This window comes from Podarcis pityusensis, assembly GCF_964106645.2.
Source record: "Podarcis pityusensis genome assembly, chromosome: 1".
Classification (NCBI taxonomy): domain Eukaryota; kingdom Metazoa; phylum Chordata; class Lepidosauria; order Squamata; family Lacertidae; genus Podarcis; species Podarcis pityusensis.
Window position 1 is genome coordinate 39,382,692 of NC_138028.1, and position 19,405 is coordinate 39,402,096.

Genomic DNA, 19,405 nt, shown 5'->3' on the forward strand with positions numbered 1-19,405 from the left:
CACCTCTTTAACAGAGCATTTTGATGAATGTGGTCTATATGCTGTTCAATAGGTCAGGGGAGGAAAAGGAAGAGACGAGGTAGCCAAAACTACAGGGAAAATGTTATTACGTAGAATAGATCAACTCAGATTGGAATTCGTCCAGCATGCTGGGGACGGAGGCTGTTAAAACTATTAGCAGAATTGGTAAACTTCAGAAGTTGTAACATTATGTTGTTTATGTGCAGCCAGTTTTTAAACCATCATGTCCTTTCTTGTGCCCTTTTCTTCTATTGATGCTAAGTATTGTCCTTTGCTTTTGAAAGGTTTTCTTTAAGCTGTTTCTTTTCCCTGAAGAGTCAGCTTCCTCTCCTTATGGAAGAATTTAGCTCTCCTCCTTCACTGGTATAGTTGCCTTTGCCTTTTACAATTTGTTTATCCAGTGCATATAATAAACATGGACTTCATGGCTTTGCGATATGAGTCAATGCACTGCAGCAGCAGCTCATGGGATCTAGCATTCAACATGTTAAGCTAAAACTGACTAAAAGTTTGAAACTTGGCATTCATCCATACTTTAATATGGTGTCCATAAGCAATGCCCCTTCAAGGGCCAGCAAGGACAGTTAAGCCTAAAATTGCACATTTAAACAATTTTGGTATGGATCACAATAAGCAATGCTGCCTGGGCTGAGAGTGACATGTGTGCATTTTTGTTCTTTGCTCACTTTATGTTTCAAGCCTGTGATGAACCTCTTGGTCTGCAGCGGCCGCTGCTATCTTTACACCACAGCCTTCAGCCTGCTATACACCACCTCCTCCTATCTGTATCCTGTTACAGTGATACCTCGGGTTAAGTACTTAATTCATTGCGGAAGCCCGTTCTTAACCTGAAACTGTTCTTAACCTGAAGCACCACTTTAGCTAATGGGGCCTCCTGCTGCCGCCGTGCTGCTAGAGCATGATTTCTGTTCTCATCCTGAAGCAAAGTTCTTAACCTGAAGCACTATTTCTGGGTTAGCAGAGTCTGTAACCTGAAGTGTATGTAACCTGAAGCGTATGTAACCTGAGGTACCACTGTACTCTCAGCTGCAGCTCTTGTGCTCCACACATTGTAAAAGAGTCGAGATACAGGGCTGTGCTGAGTCCTCCTTTAGGAATGGTTTTGTGTTGCCTTCAGGGGCGTTTTCTACGAAAGAAGGTGCAGAAAGGGAAGGTGTTGGCCACACACCGAGAATTCTGCTTTGGGTGGTTTGTGGTGCACAAAACAAAGTACCCATTCTCTACAATACAAAATCAGGCCCATGAACAAGGAAACACCTTGTCCACCTTGTTCATCTCTGGGAAAGACAAAAAGTGAGCTTGGGATGCATGGAACATCACAGATGCATTTCTGACATGGACAGAAGCACCAACATGCATGCTTGACAATACTATGATGCCTCTTGAAAGGTCTGTAGTCCTTCTGCATGATAGAACCAATGGATTGTGCAAAGTCAATGAGGCAAGGCACCATCTGTTTTCAAGAAGGTCACAATCCCCAGAGACTATTCCGCAGGTGGCTCTCAAATAGCACACACTGGATACAATCTGTTGAAGAGATCTATGTTAAAAGGTGGTATGAACTAATATTTCTTTATATATTGCTTGATTGTAATAAAACCTCTAAACAGTTTATGATAAATATTAACATTATCAATAAAAGCAGCTAAACATAATTAAAAACGGAGGTAATTAAAATTAGCAGCAAAAAAGATTAAAACACGTTAACACCTGCATGTCTGGATAGACTTGCCTAAAACACTAATAATAATAATAATAATAATAATAATAATAATAATAATAATTTATACCTCTCTCATCTGGTTGGGTTTCCTCAGCCACTCTGGGCAGCTTCCAACAAAATATTAAAAATACAATGAAACATCAAACATTAAAAACTTCTCTAAACAGGACTGCCTTCAGATGTTTTCTCAAAGTCAGATAGTTGTTTATTTCCTTGACAAGCCCTCTACCTGGTTCCCTGTAACCTCACTTCTCACAGTGAGGGAACCTCCAGAAGGCCCTCAGAACTGGACCACTGTGTCTGTGCTGAATGATGGGGGTGGAGACGCTCCTTCAGGTATACTTAAAATACTTTAAGCAGACACCAAAATGATGAAAGCGAAGGCACCTGCCTGGTGTAACCAGGCAGGGAGTTTCAAAGAGTAGGTGCAACCACACTAAAATATGTATTTTTGGCTCCCGAAATGGGCCCAGTTCTACAGATCGAAGTGCTCAGGTGTGCATAGATGTGGTAAGACTATCTCACAAGTAAACTTAACCAAGCTATTAAGGGCTTCATATACTACAGGTAACATCTTGAACTTGGCCCAGTGCAGCTCTCAGATCAGAGGTGTTATATGCTGACAGGGTTTCCTGTTGGCAACTGTACTGCAGGATTCTATACTAACTGCAGCATCCAGATCAAGCACAAAGGTAGCTCCGTGCAGAGCGCATTACAGTAATCCAATCTGGATGCTATAATGGCAGGAATAAGTGCTACAAGGCCAGTCTTAATTGCACTGCTCTTTATCACTGTGAACGAAACCATTTTCAGGAATGATTCAAGTTGAATCCACAGCAGCTACACATTCTTCACAAGAGTGCGCATTTGGCATAAACAGAACACATTTCTAGGTTTCTAGTCGATAAAATAGGTACATGACTATATTTATATCATATTACACGGTATCGATCTATACACACAAACAAGAAGTTTGTAAATTTATTTTTGGATTATGAATCTTTGGTATTAATATTAGCTTGGTGTTTAATATAAACTGGCTTGTCAGAAACAGTATCCAACCCGGTTTAGCCGTTTGTGTATATTTATTGTCTATGCACATCCATTTTGTATTTGTCATCCAAATATTTTCAGTCATGACCGATCACTGTTGGAGACATGTTCTTGGCACAGGGGATATTTGTTTATAAGTGAATTAAAACTCATATATGTCATGGTGGATCCATATCAGGAAACGTTTGGGCATTATCACGGCATTATCACGGCATGTCTATGATGCCCTATTTGATCAGAAATCCCAGCTGATCAGCTGTACTATATGTGCTAAATACAGACCAGCATTAGGATCCCACCAGTGGCGTAGCGTGGGGGGTGCAGGGGGGGCCGGCCGCACCGGGTGCAACATCTGGGGGGCGTGCGCTCGCACTCACAGCTCTCTGCCCCTACCTGGCTCACTCACTCTCTCTCACTGCAGTGCTGGCTGTGCGAATCCGATCCGAGCCGCTGGGTCGCTGCCCACTGTGGAGGGGGTGGGTGCCAGGCGTGCGGTGCGGAGAGAGAGCGAGGGACTATCTGGGGGAGCGACAGTGCAGCGGCCGCCCAGCGCAGCGCTGAGCGCGGGAGAGAACTACACCAGACCAGACCAGGCAGCAGCAAGAAGAAGCTGGCAGCGGCGGCAGGTTAGGGGTTGGGGGCGCAAATTACTTGCCTTGCACCGGGTTAGGGGGCGCAAATTACTTGCCTTGCCCCGGGTGCTGACAACCCACGCTACGCCACTGGATCCCACACTAGGAAGCAGTCATTGACCTTGCTGTGCTGTGGTACAGGAAGGCCGTGCAAAAACTATTGCATCATACCATGAAAGCAAGTCATGTTGATTCCAGAGGTTTATAGATCTGGTTGTCACCAATTGCTTTGGCATTTGAGTACCTATGGACTTAACACTGTGATCTGAAAGAAACATCTGCAACCAAGAAAGGCCCAGTTTGGCTGAATGGAAAATCTGTGGCTGATCTACAGACAGCAGATAGGGACTAATAAAATGGAGAATTTTGAGAGATCATTTGCTCACAACTCTGGTTTAGGATTAAATGTGTGCTGTTTAGGAGAAGGGGAGAAATGTGGATTGCTGTGCATTTTCATGTAAACGTACTGAATTTGAACTTAATGAAGCAATATGCAAAGCGAAACAAAATTCTCTGAATTTCTGAGTGCTGTTCTGCTGCCAAAAATGTGTACCAGAATGAGTATATTAGAAGAAAGCATGCATACCAATGCATATATAAGGGAAAATAACACACAAAACTGCATTATATTTGACAAAATTGCAAAAATGTGCATGGTAAGAGGAATAGACACTAAATTGATGAATTTTCATGAGCAGTTAAAACATTGTAAACTGATGCAGAAATGTGGAAAACTGAACTTAAGGTTTGGAAACTGAGAAACTAGAACTGAAAGATTTGTCCATCTCCAGCTGACACTTATGGTATATTGGAGGCATCTTATGTTTTCAGCAGATCTGGCTTAGAAACATATATTTATATAGTGAATTTCTACTTAAACAAAGTATGAGTTTTATGACATCTAAGAATATAGTGAAAATATTGGAATCTATGAGAAGGATTAAAGTTGCCTAAGAAACAGGGCTGAAATTACACATTTTGTTAGCTCAGTCATCTTTAAGGTCTTCTGGTTTTGCCCAACCACCTCCTGCCCCTACGGCTGATAGTAAATATGAAGATTAACATTAATGCATTAATACAAATCAAAGGTAAATCCCCCCCCCCCATTCTCATAAATATAGTAGGATAGTTTTGTGACTGCCCTTTCTAGCATTTGTAAAACAACCAGACAAATCTAAATGATTTTAGCAAAGGTATTTCAGATGTAATATTTCTGTATGGATGTAATATTTCTGTATGGATAATACCTGCTCGTTTTGTAATTATCATCAGATAATATGAAAATTACATTTTAAGAAACTCAACATGTTCTCAGTAAAAGGGCTGAATAAGGATTTTTTTTAAAAAAATAATAATCTTGACATCAAGCTAATTTGCATGGATTTTGTCTAATTCTCATCTTAAATCTCCTTCACCTGTTTCTGCTAAAAATATTCACCATGCTCTCATATTATATGCTTATTATTCTTATAATATTATATGCGTATTATACACATACACACCAGTTTTCCTAAAATAACAATCACATTAAGAGATACAACAATGCAGATATCTTTTAAAAAATACTTAATTATGCTGTGGAAATATAGCAGAGCATGGGGCATTGCTCTTTTATATGTATTATATGTATAAGTATAATATATGTAATTTTGCATAGTTAGATTTTTTTTAAACCCCACAGCCAACAATGTACAAGTGGCTCCACATAAGTGGGTCCTTGAATAGTGATGATGATGATGATATTATTATTATTATTATTATTATTATTATCCCCAAGTATTGGCCATGCTGGCTGGGGCGGATGGAAGTTGGAGTCTAACAACATCTGCAGGGCACCGGGTTGGGGAATGCTGCTTTGAATGATATCACAAGTCATTATGGGACTTGGATGCCATCACTGAAAGAAAAGAAGCTTGTGTTGTTATAAATTTAACAGGAAGTTTCCCTAAAGAAGAGTATACCAGAGACTCCTGTTCCAAGTATAGTAAGAAAATGGTAGGAGGATATCTTGGAACACAGATGCTAGTTCCATTAATTCATTTATGTTGCTAGGCCTAGTTTACTTTTCAGTTTACTTTTCCTTAGGACTATTCTTTTAAAAATGCAGTACTTGTATCCTGGAAAGGTAGCAAACTAATATTGGACTTACAGTTGGTAGAGCTAAAACCATATACCTTATACTTTTTCCTGCAATGTATAGGTGGGGCAAAATTATTGTCACCTGAACTAGTGGTGTTTGCAGTTCCATGTTCTGAAATATGATGAAAGAGCCATCTAGAGATCTGCTCCTAGGCTCATAAAAGAAATCCAGCTTCATGGAGCTTGGCTCCTTCAGTCTTAAAAGAAATCCCAATCACACGTATTAGCTCCATTTCTCAGAAAATGGGCCAGGTGGCTGGGATTTCTAGGAGTCCTGGGGGATTGTAAGTCATCTGTAGCAACTAGGGAAAAGCATTGAGTCAGTGATCCATTTGGGACAAGAGAGTTCCCCCAGCCTGATAAGATGTGTCCCTCTTATTTGGTATAGAGCGGCAAGCAGTGGCTAACATGTAGTGCTTGTTAGTCATATGCTCATTTTAGAAATTACTACTATTTCTGAAGTGCTGTACAGGGAAAATAGCAGCAGATTGCTTAGCAATTTCTAAAAGAAAATCATGCAGTTAAAAATGAAACCTGAAAAGCAAAACGTATTATCTATTTAGTAAGTATTCCTGATTGTGCCCGTAGATGAAAAACCATTCAACTACAGTAACCAGCTGGCAAAACTCTGTATTTAATACTCTATAAAAAGTATCAAATGTCTCACAGACTGGATCTTCCACTAAGTAAGTAAATGAATTTATATTTTCTCCCCATCTGCTTTATTTAACCCAAATGGCCATAACGTTTCAGTTGACCAGTCAGTCCAGCACTGCTCAGAAGAGCACTTTGAATTTCTTTCTTATTGAAATCAATGCAGTCTTTAATAGTGAACGCTATCTCTGAAAAATTTTGATATTGGATTGTATCCAAAGTTAGCCATTCTCAGAGTGGACCCATTCAAATTAATGGACATGGCTAATTTAGGTCTATTAATCTCAGTGGGACTGCTTTAACTTAGTTGGATATAGCCATTGACACCCTCGTTTGACATTTTCACGCAAAGTGTTAGTGAGAGGAGCATGTAATAACCACCATTAAAAAAAAAAATCCATTGAAAATATACATCTCTGTTTGAACAATGTAGGATAGCAGTAATGTAGAAAGGCAGTAATTCTTCCAAATATTGGAGACCACAGGAAGGGAGAGTGCCGTTGTGCTCAGATCATGCATATAAATGGCCTCGGTCCAGTATACCGGAAGGAGCGTCTCCACCCCCATCGTTCTGCCCGGACACTGAGGTCCAGTGCCGAGGGCCTTCTGGCAGTTCCCTTGCTGCAAGAAGCCAAGTTACAGGGAACCAGGCAGAGGGCCTTCTGGGTAGTGGCACCCGCCCTGTGGAACGCCGCCCTCCCAAATGTCAAAGAGAAAAACAACTACCAGACTTTTAGAAGACATCTGAAGGCAGCCCTGTTTAGGGAAGCTTTTAATGTTTAATAGGTTATTGTATTTTAGTGTTCTGTTGGAAGCCACCCAGAGTGGCTGGGGAAACCCAGCCAGATGGGCAGGGTATAAATAATAAATTATGATGATGATGATGATGATGATGATGATGATGCATCTAGTTGCCCACCCTGAGAACAGGATGCTGGACTAGATGGGCCATTGGCCTGATCCAGCCGGCTCATCTTAAGTTCTTATGTTAAGTAACTTTCAACTACACGGTCCATTAAGAAATGGTTGGGGTGTCAAGATTTTCATTCTTTCCCGTATTGCAGAGTGTGTGTGTGACTACTAGATCACATGCTCTGTGTGTTGGCATTCCATTCTTTGGAAGCGTGGGAATGGAAGGAACTGTGCGCCACTTCCGTCTTCTTTGTCCTTTGTTCTGTTCTGTTGTTCTGTCTCGGAGGAGAAGAGACACGCCATAATGGCTCTGTTCTTCATTTCGATCCTGTAAATAAATCACCGCACCCAGATACTACATATCCTCAGTCTCAGCTTCTGCTAAGCTCTGCTGCTTGCTTGAACGTCTGGAAGAGTGAGTGCTGTGTTATGCTTTCTGGACCGGTGCCGGGAGAAAGCCGTCTCCCACTGAGAAGCACCAACATGGATGGGTGGGTGGGAATATTGGAATTTGCCTCAGTGGACAAGCTGATATGCTACCTCAGAATGCAAAGCAAAGACAAGATACTTTTTTTGTAAGATAGATAGTTTATTAATTATAGTTGCAGAAAAAGGCTTGTACCAAACACAGGATATGGATTTGCAATTCTTTTAAAAAAAAAAACTACTTAAGATGTAAATGTGGCTAATAGATAAGATACTTCTAGGAATACCCTTATGTTTTCACAAATGAAGTATAAATTCTCATTAGAATATGTTGAATTGTTACCTTGGGTTAAATACTTAATTTGTTCTGGAGGTTGGTACTTAACCTGAAACTGTTCTTATCCTGAAGCACCACTTTAGCTAATGGGGCCTCCTGCTGCTGCTGCGCCGCCAGAGCACGATTTCTGTTCTCATCCTGAAGCAAAGTTCTTAACCTGAAGCACTGTTTCTGGGTTAGCGGAGTCTGTAACCTGAAGCGTATGTAACCTGAAGCGTATGTAACCCGAGGTACCACTGTATTATGAGATTTTACACTCAAAAGTACAACCAACATTTCAATCCAATGCTTGTAGGTCAAAACTGTGTGGCTGTTCCACCTGATTTATTCATTTATTTTAGTAATTGACCATACAGTTTTTACCTATGCACATTGGTAAAATTTACATGTGTAGGCCATATCAAGACACACTTCTTTGAAGTCTCTCAGCCCCACTTACCTCACAGAGTGTTTGTTGTGGGGGAGGAGGGGAAAGGAGAATATTAGCCGCTTTGAGACTCCTTCGGGTAGTGATAAATCTGGATATCAAATCCAAACTCCTCCTCCTCTTCTTCTTCTTCTTCTTCTTCTTCTTCTTCTTCTTCTTCAACTGCAGCCTAAGCTGAACAGGATCCAGTAGGTTCTCTCTGCGATCTTGGTGTTATCAGCGCCATGCTCTAACCAACTGAGCTGTCCAGCTGTTCCCACGGTTGCGTGACATGGTGATGCCTTTGAACCATGCTAACTAAGGATGTTTCTACATATGCCTGGGAAGATGCAGAAGCTGCCTCAGACCAGTAATCTAGACTCTAGAACATGGCAGAAGGTTTAGAATGGAAAATATTGGAAAGCCCCCAAACTTTCTGCAGAGCAGCACTGCTGGTTTTGCCCAACAATAGTTAATGTCCTTGGCTGTGTATAACAGAGGCAACCTGAAGGCTATTGAACACATGCTATGGGAACCTACAGGTATGTGTTTTAAAATAAATTTGTGTACATTGCTTCTTTTTAAACAGCTGTGTATTTCCAGATAAAAGCCACACACACCCATCCAGTCAAGCCTGCATACTTTTCATTAGCTGCCTAAAACACTAACAAAATAATGTATCTTCTCCTCAGGACTTATATTGATTCATCCTGCTGTGAATACAAATTATGGGCTTGACAATAAGATAATAAAACCGAGAGAGAGAGAGAGAGAGAGAGAGAGAGAGGAGGGAGGGAAGGAGGAGGAGGAGGAGGAGGAAAGTAGTATGTGTATATATATATATATATATATATATATTCTTTGTTTGCAAATGTGGAGCATTAATTGCATTCCTGTGCGGCAATCTGGACTGAGCTTCTGCTAGGCAAATTAGATATAAACTGAAGGTGAGGGCAAAAGGGTCACCACAGCAAGGGAGCATGGAGTGACAGGCACAGGGACCTCCGATGCATGGCTTGCAGAGCAGATGTTCACAAGGATGCAGTGATTATTGAACTGGTAATAAAAAAGCATCAGCTTACAGGCAGCCACGATGGATGCTGGTAATTATAAAGCATCCCCTGGGAGGAAAATGACACAAGTCAGCCGCATCTCTGCAATCACAGGGGCATAATTAAAGCTCCAGTAACAGTTGTTAATAGGGTGCAAATAAAACAGGGGGAAAATTTGAACGCAGTCTTTTTTTAGACAGACGGCAAAGGGCAATGTAATTACAGGGACTGCACATTTTATAATTTTACTATAGGTAGTAAAACAAAGAGTTTTAATATATATTATGGATACGGCGATAGCAACACGTACAAACACACACATGCACAGTGTATAAACAATGCCAAAAGCATTTTGCTCTATGTCGTTTGGATGTAGAGAACAGATTTTTAAACAGAATGTTTATGTTTTTAATTCTTAGAATGAACTAAACAAAAACATAAAGAAAATAGAACATTCATAAATATTTGGCCATTGTATCTTCCAAGGAAGATCCATAAAGGTGCAATGTGCCAAGAGACATGAGCGCTGGCCATATAAATGAGCAGCCTTTGCTTAGGCCTTATTTAAATACGAGGCAGAAAAGGCAGGAAGACTATACCCATTGCACAAGCCCCATTTAATCAATTGCTTTGCCTGTGGGTGCACTGCTGCTCATAGCCAGGGTGGGCTGTGGCAACAGAAATTATTGATAGCATGGGATGGCATGTATGATATCATTTTTAATGTAAATAAATACTTCATTTTCTAACTTACCTCAAGTTAGAAAAGGTGGTGGTTCCTCCTTCATGAGAAGTTTTTAGTGGCCACCTTTCAGTGATGCTGTAGTAGTGGGTTTCCTGCATCAACAGGGGTTGGATTAGATCATAGAATAATAGAATTGTAGAGTTGGAAGGTACCCTGAGGGTCATCTAGTCCAACCCCCTGCAATACAGGAATCTTAACTAAAGTATCCATAACAGATGGCCATCCAAGCTCTGCTTAAAAACCTCCAAGGAAGGAGAGTCCACCACTTCTCATGGGAGTCTGTTCCACTGTCAAACAGCTCTTACCATCAGAAAGTTCTTCCTGATGTTTTGTTGGAATCTCCCTATTTGTAACTTGAATCCGTTGGTTAGGGTCCTGCCCTACAGATCAGGAGAAAACATGCTCGCACCATCTTTCTTGTGACAGCCCTTCAGGTATCTGAAGATGGCTATCATATCTCCTCTCAGTCTCCTCTTTTCCAGGTGAAACATACCAAACACCCTCAGTTATTCCTCATAAAGCTTTCTTTCCAGACCCTTGATCATTTTTGTTGGCCTCCTCTGCACACAGTGTCAATATACTTCTTAAATTGTGGCACCCCAAACTGGACACAATACTCCAGGTGTGGTCTGACCAAAGCAGAACAGAGTGGGGCTATTAATTCCCTTCATCTGGACACTATACTTCTGTTGATGCAATTTAGAATAACATTAGCTCTCTTTTTTTGCTGCTGGATCACACTATTGACTCATGTTAAGCTTGTGGTCCACTAAGACCCCTAGATCCTTTTCATATGTACTACTAAGCAAGCCAGGTGTCCCCCATCTTATATTTGTGCAGCTGGTTCTTCCTACCTAAGTACAGAAATTTACATTTGTCTCTATTGAAATTCATTTTGTTAGTTTTGGCCCAGTTCTCCAATCTGTTAAGGCCATTTTGAATCCAGATTCTGTCCTCTGTGGCATTAGCTACCCGTCCCAGTTTGGTGTCATCTGCAGATTTGATGATCATCCCCTCAATTCCTTCATCCAAGTCATTTATAAAGATGTTGGACTACAATGGGCCTAGGACAGAACCCTGCAGCACCCCACTTGTCACTTTTTCTTTTCCTATCTTGGGCTGCAGCTCCCTCCTTGCATTGTTTACTCTGTTATCATCAGGTTGGGCACTGCTTTCCTTTTTGGTGAAGAAAGGGGAAAAGTAGGTGTTGACCAGTTCTGTTTTCTCTCTGTCACCCTATAGCATTTCTCCATCATCTCCACGCAAAGGACCTAGTACTTGCTTGTTCTTACTCTTGCTTCAAACATAGTTGAAGAAAACTTTTCAATTATTTTAAACCTCTCTTGCAAACCCGAGTTCCGCCTGAGCTTTAGCTTTTCTGACCTTGCTGCAACTGTTAGATAATGACTGTGGTGTCTTTAGGATATATGGTTTTATTAACACATATCCACAACCTGAGTATATGATGGATGGTCTCACAGAATTAACACCCTGAAGATCTTGCTTCCTCATTCAGTTCCTATGGGATCCCTAGTCCAGCTCACAGCAGGACATGTCTGTCCCCAGCTTCTTCCAGCCTGCTCTCTCACACAACTCTCCATCCCAGCCTCCCTTTAGTCTTTTGTTCTCCATCACTTAGTTGTAGCTATTACAACCTTGCTCATTATTTTAGGTGCTAATGAGGCACTGACTGGATATTGTTTCTGTATGGTCCTTGAAGGATCACTACAACCTTTAGTCAGAGTTCTGAAGATGCAGATTGAACCTAAAACTTACTTTCCTTTGATTGACATTTTCTCCCGGATACCATCTGTTTTTGTGAAGGGGATGGTGATTAAGACCTTGGGAAGGTCCCACAGTATGGAATTCACTTCTCCTTGACACTCGGCTGATTAAAGCCATTGTCCCACATATGTTTTGAGTGTGTCCTGCTACTTTCAGAGCAGAGTGACTACTAAATTGGTCTGGACATTGCCAAAGCATGTCATTTTGCCCATTTCCCATTAGCATTGGTTGCTATTCAAGATCAACATATGAGTGAAGACAATGATAGTAGACAAAGACGAAGCTCACCCGTGACAGTTTCAGAATCACTATCTAGCATTTCATTCCATTTGTTACATGCAAAGTCAAGCAGTCTTGAAAGCTGTGATATCTCCAGTAAGGAAAATGGAATTTATAGCAGTTAAGACTCTCATCACTGAACAACTCACATGAAAATATCCATTGCAGGCAGAAGAAAACACCCATAACCTCTTCACCCCACACCCAGAGTCAAAGGTGTTGCTCATGTTAGGGTTCTACTTCCTGAAGACGAATAAAGAGATAGCTGAATTTTCTCAGTGACATCTAATTTTATCATCCGGTTGATTTCAGCATCTCCTTGGTTCCCTAGTGCTAATGGGGCTTAAATGGCACATATATTTTTGGCAGCACATTTGGATCTATATTACATGATGTATTATATCCATAATGTATCCAAGCTCATTAAACACCTCATCAAATTCTTTAAGAATATCTTCTCCATTCTATTCAGGAGACATGTTATATATTCATTTGACCATTTCCAGTCTGCCCTTCAACCTAAGCAAACATGAAACTTCCTTTCCCAATATTTCACATACCACTGAGTGATATCAGTTCTTATATAAATATGCTATTAGAATTTTGCTAGTGGTCTCATTCGGAACCTCCTGCACGAAATAAGTTTAGTTTTATAAGTGAGGCACATAGGAGTAACTAATCTTCATTACAGTCTGCTTTCGTTCAGTTTTGAAATTCACATTTCCTCTGTATCTGGTTTCACATGCTAATTCCAAGTTCCTAGATTCATTCTGCATATTTGTTGAAACCTAATAAAAATAATATCTCTGCCTCATCATCACCACAATTATCTTCAGTGGACTGTGCTTGATTTTTCTTTTTTGTGCTTTTGCAGAAGTAAATTGTGAAATGGTTGCTTTATAAAGGAAATGACTTTATAACTTGTACTGGGTATCCTATTTGCAGCATGCACAATTCTTTTGCATTCATCCACTTGCCTTCTCCTTAGTGAAGTCAGGTTAATTTTCAGAAGGACCACTCAGGTTATCAACTGCACAAGAATTCTGATATGTAACTTTCTAATTTCATGAGTACCAGTCTCAGCTGGCACTATTTTTTTTTGGAGACAAATATAAAACTAGATGTATTCAGTTTTATCAACTGTTTTGGATGGTAAATCTAGTAAATTGAGTGGTAAATCCGTATTGCTTCTGGGCTTGTAAAAAGGGATGCAGATGGGATATTTAATCATCACCAGTATGAGGGGGCAGGATAGCAGTGACCCTTGATATTTGTATTGCCCTGATCCAGGTAAAATCTGGTTTGACTAAACACAATGGAAAACCATGGGACTAGAGTTATTTGCAATGAATTTATTTCATTGGTCTCAATGGGACATAGTCTGCACTTTGTATATCCAAAGCATCATCATCACCAGCCTTCAGCTGGCTTGCCTTCAGGACAGAAGCTTCTAAAGTATTATTTTATTCATCACATATCCAAAACTCTGCTTTTGTGTGGCTTCACCAAAAAAAAATGGGAATCCCTTGAACAGATAAGAGTTACTAAAGTATAATCACATGGCAACATGTGGTTACTTACCAATCTTTCTGGATGGGGAGAGATGCTCAGTCCCCTCAGGACTATAACATGGATTTTGACTTAACTTTCTGTGATAGCCATACTCAAATAATAGATGCAGCATTCTCATAAAGATTTTGGTTGATGCCGACTTTCAGAATGCAAGATTTGTAGCAGCATAAGAAGAGCTCTTAATTGCGTCTTTCTTCGTATTTGTTACTTCTGTATTTTAATTTCAGGTTTAAATTAATAACTGATTTGCCTCATGGAAGTCCGGTGGACTGAGGGAATTACGGAATTACGGACTGAGGGAATCTCCGGTCTCTTCACAGGTAGCCTACCTTATTAAAATATGACTCAAGGTATTACAAGTTAGCTTCCTTTGAATTAAAATATTCTGTTTCTTTCCTTTGTTTGAAAAAGTATCCCCCCCTCCCCACTCCTACTGTAGGAGGATGCATGTGTTACTATAGACTCACATTTCATATGGGACTAATTGCCACTGGCTTAGGGCTGCTTGTCAAAATGCTCCCTCTGTATTCTCTCTCGTCTAAAGGCCAAATCATTGTGGGGGGACATGAGGTTAAGGCCTTCGCTGTATCATTGTTTAACCAAATGCTTGTTCTCAGTGGAAGTCCTTCATAATCCCTGCTTCTTACCAGCATTTTATGTGGCGCGTCTGATGTTAACAGCATCATATTACCTCCAATTTGCTTTGTTTGATATCCTCGTTGCGAACAGCAATCTCTTCTTAGAGCCTAATTTCGATATACTAACCCACAGCAGGGAAGGCTAATGGCACTAGGTGACTTTAGTAGCTGTACTTTATTCCCCCCCTTCCCCTCTACGCTACAACCAGTTCTCCTGCCAGGTTGGAACGGCTTTCCCCCAAATGCATAATGGTCACCACCCACTGAGATCTAAGTCAGCCCTTGCTTCCTTGGATCCTGGCCAGATTCACACTGCTGAGAGTGGCACTTTGCTTCTTCCTCTGATGTGGAAAAGGGACTTTTAACAGTCAGCAAATCTCCCTAAATTGACTCTCTTACAGTGGGATGCGAGTAGGAAACGTCCCTTAGAAGAAGAAATTGTTCGTATCTCTGTGTAAATGATATGTCAAAGCTGAGATCTAAAGGGAAATTTTCATAACCAGATTAATAATTCTTTGTAGTTTAATGGGCAGCTAAATTCCCAGTGTTCCACTGAGGCACTTCTGTAAATAGTGGCTCCCCTGCCCCATCCTGTTCAAATAATATTTCAAAACTTATAATCGGGTGATGCAATGCACCTTGTCAGGAATTGTGCATAACCCCCCCAAAGAGAAACGAATAGGCTGATAAGGCAATGCTGCAAGACCCTCAAGTCTCACTAAGGCAATAGTTCCTTCAGCACAAGTGTTTCTGCTGTGCCAGATGGAACAAACTCCTGTTTTCTCCCCCTGCATGGTGTCCTGGGGGCTCTCCCAACCCACCCAAGAGCTCATTGGGATGGCTCAGGGGCACATGGGGGAGGGGGGCAAAGGGGAATCCCTATTGCCCTAGTTGGACTCAATGCACTGGCTCCAGCATTTGTTTAGTTGAACTTGGCACACTATTATTTTTATACTGCTTTTCCCATATACATTTTATACCACTTAGTACCACCTACAGCAGTGGGATGGAGTTGGAAGGGTGAGAACAAGGAATGAAAAGTGGGACTCGCAGCAAAACATTGCACTATGGATCATTGGGGGGGCGGGGGGGGTGTTAGCCAGTCAGCCATGCCCTCTTCCAGGGCACACCATTTAATTCCATTCTCCCCCAGTTTCCCATATTACCCTCCCCAGTTCCATCAGTGAGCCAGTATTGCATGGCCACTGAGCATGTTTACTCCTTGTCATTGGACACTTTTGGGGGAGAGGGTCCCCTTTTAGGTTCATGTGCTTTCCTCCAAGTTGCTGATACCTCCTCCTTCTTAGGCATGAGTGGTACCATTTGGTTACACAAGGGTACACTTGAGAAATGACTTTGCTTATACTATATAGGATTTACTGTAACCAAATGGGGCTCTTCTGCCCCCTGCCCACCAGTGAGCCCCACATTCAGGTGACTCTGTGCAGCAGAAGCCAGCCTATAGTGTTCTATGCAAGCACTCTAGAAAGGTTTCTGTGGTATAGAAAGTGTGTGTGTGTTAGAATAGGAATGTGGGGTCATTCTCTGACTTCATCTCTGCTAATACATCACAAACAATAATAAAACCTGAAAGCCTCATTATCACCTCATTCACTGGCAAAACAAATGGTCCATCTATTACCTAGGTGCTCCAGCAGATGGGGGGGGGGAGGCGACATCTGTACTGAGTTGGGAATGCTCCTTTTACCACCATTTTGACAATGCTGCTCTTTGAGGATGGTTGGCTTCCAGAAGTTATCAGAGAAAATGGAAGCACCTAAGTCAGGCTTCCTCAACTCTGCCCTCCAGATGTTTTGAGACTACAATTCCCAGCATCCCTGACCACTGGTCCTGCTAGCTAGGGATCATGGGAGTTGTAGGCCAAAAACATCTGGAGGGCCGAGGTTGAGGAAGCCTGACCTAAGTAAAGCCTAAGGAATTTGGGGGAGTAGGGAGACTGAAGGGAGCAATAATTGTCAGTGCTAATGTGGGGTGCAAATTTGCATGGTGACCACATTTTGGGTCCCCCCCATCTTCTGAGTCTCCATATGTCTGTTTATAAAATAGTCCTGTCAATTTAAAGAAACACAATAAACGCTTCCTCAGATTCGTGAGAATTTTCAGAGGGTCCCTGATTATGGCACAAATGGCAAAGCAATTATGAGGTGAATAAGCACTGTCCGCCATTAATGACTTCAGAACACAAACCTTTGTATTTGCGTTCCCAGTTACGGAAGGGAGGCTTATGAAGCAAAATCACATTTTAACGAAGGAAAATAATGCATGGCCTCATTTTTTAAATTTATTTTTTATTTTTAGGGATTTAATCCCCTGGACATTGCTCCCTTGTGGCTCACAAAAATATGACAAGAAAGCTAAAAATTTCATTTGCAAAAGGAAGTACCTCAGGCAGACCTTGGAATTATACCTTTTAGAGCCTTCTGGAAACAAGTATCTTTTGTGGGGTCTTGAGTATTCTGTGGCAGTACTTTACCAGGCATTCTCTAAATGATTTTAATGTTGTTTTTACTCAGCTTTTACTGTCAGAAAGCAGCTTTCATCACTAGGCCGGGGCCCTCCGTTCAGCATTTTTAGAGCAGTCAGGGGTGAGGGTATGGAATTCCCTTGCTGTTCTTAATAAATTGCAAGTTGGCTGTTCAGGACTGTCCGTTGTTCCCTTTGCAGCAACAGATCATGGACTGATAGTAAATCAGAACCAGTATGTTTTCTTAATTTTACATTTGGGCTAAGTTAATCTATTTAATAGGAAAAACATCTGGCCTAGCTGTGCTTTTATTCTGTTCTTTACAGCAGGAACCTCACCACCATGGGACCAGTGGAGTCAGACAAGGTCAACATTTCGTAGTATACCTGCATGCAGTTAATAGTGAATATATGTGAGCAGTGCAGAGCTTACACACACACACACACACACACACAGAGAGAGAGAGAGAGAGAGAGAGAGAGAGAGAGAGAGATTTTATGGGCACCACATTAGTGATAAAAGGTTGCTCTCATAATCAGCTGCAGTAAATTCAGGCTTGGTAGAGAATCGGAAATCTGGGGGCATAAATTTGCCAATAGTTGATATAATATAAATAAGGTCATTGATAAAAGAATCGAGGTGTTCAAGTACTGTAAATCATATGAAATTTAAAATATTCAAATATCTGTGTCCAAGCTTGTACTCATACATCATACATAGTAAAATATGTATTGTGTGGAATTTTTCTCTTCCATCAGACTTAATATTCCGAAAACATCGCAGGAGATGTTAAAAATGTGTAAAGTGCTTTGTTCAATTTAGGATCCTTAAAACAGAGAAATATATCATTTATTGGACCAGTTATAGTGGTTTAAAGTGTTCTGAAAGCCTCTGAACTACACAAATCTCCAAAGGTATATATAAGCAAGTTTATACAGTATAAAGAAAATTCAGTAATGAAGATGATTTTTGTTATTTTTTCTGGAGTTTTTGAGCTGTTCAGCATTTCTCATCACTTGTGGGTCAAACAAACTAATTATAACCTCATACAGTAATATCACTGGAACAGAGCCATTGACAAAACTAGGTCTGTCCTACATTACTGCGTTTTGCCACCTTTTTTTTTTTTTACACAGAAAGCTTCAGAGAAAACACTTTTTTTCTTGGCCATCTTTCTGATATTGTGGTGATGTCCATATTCACAAGTTAGGTTTGCCAGGCAAATGCATGCAGGAAGCTGCTTGGGTCACATTGCATGAAGTTATTAGAAGTACACCTGACTTTGTACAACCCTGTGAATAAAAGATAATGTCTTTTGAGCATGTGCAGAGAAAATCATTCATCCTGCGTTGCATGTATGCCCAGAATGTAAACCCTGTGTAAGTGGAGGGATGCTTGTATATCCCAACCAGACAAGCAAAGCAGTCCTGTGCTCCCCATGCTGCAGTTGGAGAGGTGGGCATTGCAATGAGCAATAGTGGGCGTCCTATTGCTCAGCATTCCCAGCTAAGCCAGATTCTCACTAGCTGCCACTGACTTCCCGCTTTTGCCTGCTCAGTGTGGACCCTGATTCCGTCTCACTGCCATGTGCACAGCAGTCAACATGGATGAGGTCCAACTATCCTGCCCACCTAGCCCACCTTCTGCAGTGTGGATGTGGCCGTGGTCCAATTGTTCTCTCTGCACCATCTTCTGCAGTTGCTGCGTGAGACAGGGCTGCAAATATGGCGGTGGCCGGAGGGTATGCTGGTGAGGAGAGGAAGCGGAAGTCAGGCTCGTACCCTTAAAACCCAGCACTTACCTTTTCTGGAAGGATATGCCAATAGGAAACATGGGATGCTACAAATAACAGGTAAAAGTAAAGGTGGAGGACCCCTGGACGGTTAAGTCCAGTCAAATTTGACTATGGGGTGCAGCGCTCATCTCCGCTTTCAGGCCAAGGGAGCCGGCGTTTGTCTGCAGAGAGGTTTTCTGGGTCATGTGGCCAGCATGACTAAACAGCTTCTGGCACACAGGACACTGTGGTGGAAGCCAGAGCACACAGAAACACCATTTACCCTCCTGCCGTAGTGGTACCTATTTATCTACTTGCACTGGTATGCTTTTGAACTGCTAGGTTTGCCAGAGCTGGGACTGGCAACGGGGGCTCACCCCATCACACAGATTCAAACTGCCAACCTTCCGATCTGCAAGCCCAAGAGGCTCGGTGGTTTAGACCACAGTTCCACCCGCGTCCCACTACGAATAACAACAGCAGCAACAAAGATACTTTTAAAACAAACCTGAAAAGAAAGAAAAATGGAAAAGAAATATGAACTCCCATCTCTGCCTTGATCAAACTTAGAGGAGTGTTATGGCATCAGACCTTCTCTGCTGTCAAAGCTATTCCTGCTTCCTCTGCTTAGCTTTTCAGATTCTGTGAACTTCATTCAGGGTTATCATGAGGCAATATGGGAAAGCAGAAATAAACTTTCATATAGCCTGGGGGCTTAAAAAGCCCTTCCCAAATCTGCAGTATGTTAGGG

General features: G+C 41.5%; 1 protein-coding gene and 1 long non-coding RNA gene across 17 annotated transcripts in view; one reads left to right on the forward strand and one right to left on the reverse strand.

Moving 5' to 3' along the window:
• LOC308462245 (uncharacterized protein) overlaps positions 1-19,405 on the reverse strand; it is a 51,300-nt gene that overhangs the window by 8,919 nt on the left and 22,976 nt on the right. For 7 of the 16 annotated variants that reach the window (XR_013979075.1, XR_013979076.1, XR_013979077.1 and 4 more), the window contains 2 exons: positions 18,521-18,626; positions 17,867-18,172 (listed from right to left, as the gene is read on the reverse strand). The exons of 5 other annotated variants lie outside the window; for them this stretch is intronic. The gene's annotated coding sequence lies outside the window, so the exon portion shown is untranslated. Of the gene's footprint in view, positions 1-17,866; positions 18,173-18,511; positions 18,627-19,405 lie in introns of those variants that run through there. 4 more of the 16 variants (XR_013979073.1, XR_013979074.1, XR_013979081.1 and 1 more) reach the window with 2 other exon arrangements.
• The window catches only part of LOC308462676, a 73,660-nt gene continuing 62,793 nt past the window's right edge, over positions 8,539-19,405 (forward strand). The window contains exons 1-2 of the long non-coding RNA XR_013979253.1: positions 8,539-8,866; positions 13,985-14,077. This is a non-coding gene — a long non-coding RNA (uncharacterized lncRNA). The remainder of the gene's footprint in view (positions 8,867-13,984; positions 14,078-19,405) is intronic.